Genomic DNA, 3,298 nt, shown 5'->3' with positions numbered 1-3,298 from the left:
GACAAGGGAGTGGACCAAGACCCCTCCGGGTGACGAGCCTGGGAGGAGGTTTTGTGTAAGGCCCCTATGCTTGCACACTGGGGATTTGACCTCTATCTCCACTCTCAGTACTGGGTGGCCTGTTGCTTCTAAAATAAAAGAAAAGGGGGAGATGTGAGGAGCCGCCCTCACGGTCGCCATTACAAGATGGCGCTGAAATCCGTTGCTCGTGGTGAAAAACAAGTAGTGTGCGCAGGCGTCAGGGTATCTTTCCATTACCTGAGCCCTGCCTCTCCCGTGGCGTCATCTGGGCTGATGGTGGGCAGCCAATCCAGGTGGTGCACATCTACTTCGCAGCCTATATAAGGGAAGGGTTTTCTGCTTTCTGGGTCTCCTCTCCTGAAGCTGATCATCTACCTCTCGAGATGCATTAAAGCTTTATTGCAGAAGGATCCGAGTGTCCTGCGTGCGTTCTTGCTGGCGAGACAGTAGCGTGGGTCAGAAGGGCATCTACTTCTTTGCTTCTGCTCTTCATTGCTTCTTTTCTTCTTGGCTTCTTCCAACAAGAAGCCAAGAACTCCAAGCAGCAAATCTCATGAAAAAGATTTATCAGAGGGTCCAGAGTGCAGAGGATGAATCCAAGGATGGCTGCCCTCTGTCCCTGGGAGCAGATAGCAGGGAATTAAACAAAGGGTAGTGCTTATATAGGATTTCTTAGGGGGCAGAGCTTTTCCGGGCAGAGATTTCCAGATTGAAGATTGATGGGGTTTCAAGTCCTGAGCGTGGGGAGCTCAGACATTGGTGGGTTTTTGTTGTAAGGTGAGGGATTGGTGGGTTTTTCCTGTTCAGAGATTGGTGACTTTCTTTTTTCTTCTCCTTTCTCTGCATTGGGCCTGTGGTTTAGGATGGGAAGTCCTTTCTGGTTGCAGGCAGCTTTGGCTGAGGCATCATCTCTGTGGATCTGCTCCTAGGATGGCATTTTACGAAGGCTGTAAGCTGTGGGCTATGAGCTGAGGCAGGAAAGGCCTTGCCCTGTGGACAGCTCCTGAGGACAGCTCCTGTTGAAAAGGGAAAGATGATAAACCACTGTGGACAGCTCCTCTGACTGCTGCAGGCTGAGGTGCCATTTTGACAGGACCTACCATTTTTGACAGCTACTGTGGGGCATCTTATGGCAGTCATAGGCTGGGACAGGAAGGAAGGGCCAGCCACTTGGACAGATTTTGCAGCGTACTGCTTAGGGAAGACAGACAGGGTTTCACTGTATACTCGGGGTAGTCTGGAGCTTACATGTACACCAGGCTGGCCTTGAATTCCAAGGGATCCTCTTGCATCTGCCTCCATGGTGCTGGGATTAAGGGTGTGTGCCACCATGCTCAGCCTAACTCTTCTTTTTTTTGTTTTGTTTTGTTTTGTTTTGTTTTTTGAGACAGGGTTTTTCTGTATAGCCCCGGCTGTCCTGGAACTCACTTTGTAGACCAGGCTGGCCTCGAACTCAGAAATCCGCCTGCCTCTGCCTCCCAAGTGCTGGGTCAGCCTAACTCTTCTTAAGTGTCAGGTTGATAAGATGGTTCAGTGGGCAAAGGCACTAAAAGACAAGTCTGCCATTCAGAGTTTTAACCCCAGGTCCCATGACATGAAAAAAAAAAAAAAAAAAAACTCCTAACAGTCACCAGCTGTCAGCTACACATGCATTGATTTGTGTGCCCAAGTCTCTCTACATGCCCATGTGCACACCATCACAACTTAAAAAGCAAAAGCAAACACAAAACCATACTTAGATATGTCATCATCCCAAAATACAAGCAGGGACTTGATGTACTAAAATGTTAACTTGTTATCAAATTAAACTGACAATCTTCTTTTTTAATTTTTGGTGCCCTTGGGGCCAGAACAGGCCATTGAGTCCTCTTGAACTGGAGTTACCGGTGGTTGTGAGCCACTATGTGGGTGCTGGGTTCTCTGCAAGAACAAGTGTTCTTAACCACTGAGCTATCTCTCCCAGCCCAACTTCTGAAAGTTGTTCTCTGACCTCTGGGAGCAGCATGTGACCACTTCAACCCAATACAGTAATCATCATAATACAATGAATTACTAGAAGCTGGGCCTGGTGGCAGAATCCCAGTTATTCAGGTTCAGATAAGGGCATTAATGTTCCAAGCCTGCCTGGGTCACAAAATGATTTCATAGCCAAGGACCAAGTATGGTGGCATACACCTTTAATCCTAACCTTTGAGAAGCAGGAACAGGCAGATCTCTATGAGTCGGAGGCCAGCCTGGTCTACAGAGCAAGTTCTAGGACAGCAAGAGCACATAGTGAGTCTTGAAAAAAACAAAAACAAATCTGAGCAACTTAGTGAGATCTCGTTTCAAAACAAAACTGAGCTAGGGCTGGAAGAGGCTCAGTTCTGAAGAGTACCCGCTGTTCTTCAGAAGATTGCAGCTCTGTTCTCAGTACCCATGACAGGAGCCTTATAACCTCTGAATCCAGCTCCAGGGAGAAGACATCCTCTTATGGCCTCCTCAAGCACTCAGTCATGTGTGCGCATATGTAAATGAAAGAGCTCTAAGGGGAAAGGCATCCTGGCAGTAAGGAGCCAAGAAATACCACAAAGTCACACTGTACAAGAAACCTCACATGGGAAAAACAGAAGAGGGTGACAGCCCTTGCTCTAGTGAGACCCAGCACAGGACTGAGCAGGAGGCAGGCTGTAAATAGGGTTTCTTGGGGGGAGTGGGTGAAGACTTACGGGGTGGTGTCAGATTGGTGGGATTTTGTGACCTGATCTTGGGGCAAGCTGAGGGATTGGTGGGATTGTATGGCCTGATGTTGGGCTTCGTCTTCCCCCTGCAGGGTGGAGTTTGGCTGCTTGTGTCTTGAAAGACAGAAGCTTGAAAAGGCAGGTAAGCCTGTTCAAGTAGTCTTGGGGGTATCTTGGCACCTCTCCAGCTTCATGGGGCTTGTATGCCTACACACATACACACATGCACATTAATAAAAATAAATTTTGGGGCTGGAGAGATTGCTCAGAGGTTAAGAGCAATGAGTGCTCTTTTAGGGGAACCTGGTTCAATTCTCAGCACCCACAAGTATCTGAAACTTTAGTTCTAAGAGATCTGACACCCTGTAGTCTGACACATAAATACAAATATATCTGTAGATAAAACACCAATGCACATAAAAGTTTTAAAAAATATTTTAAAAATAAAAATAAGCTTTAAGCCGGGCGTGGTGGCGCACGCCTTTAATCCCAGCACTCGGGAGGCAGAGGCAGGCGGATTTCTGAGTTCGAGGCCAGCCTGGTCTACAAAGTGAGTT

Source organism: Mus caroli, chromosome 16, assembly GCF_900094665.2.
Source record: "Mus caroli chromosome 16, CAROLI_EIJ_v1.1, whole genome shotgun sequence".
Taxonomy (NCBI): domain Eukaryota; kingdom Metazoa; phylum Chordata; class Mammalia; order Rodentia; family Muridae; genus Mus; species Mus caroli.
This window is presented reverse-complemented; position numbering follows the sequence as displayed.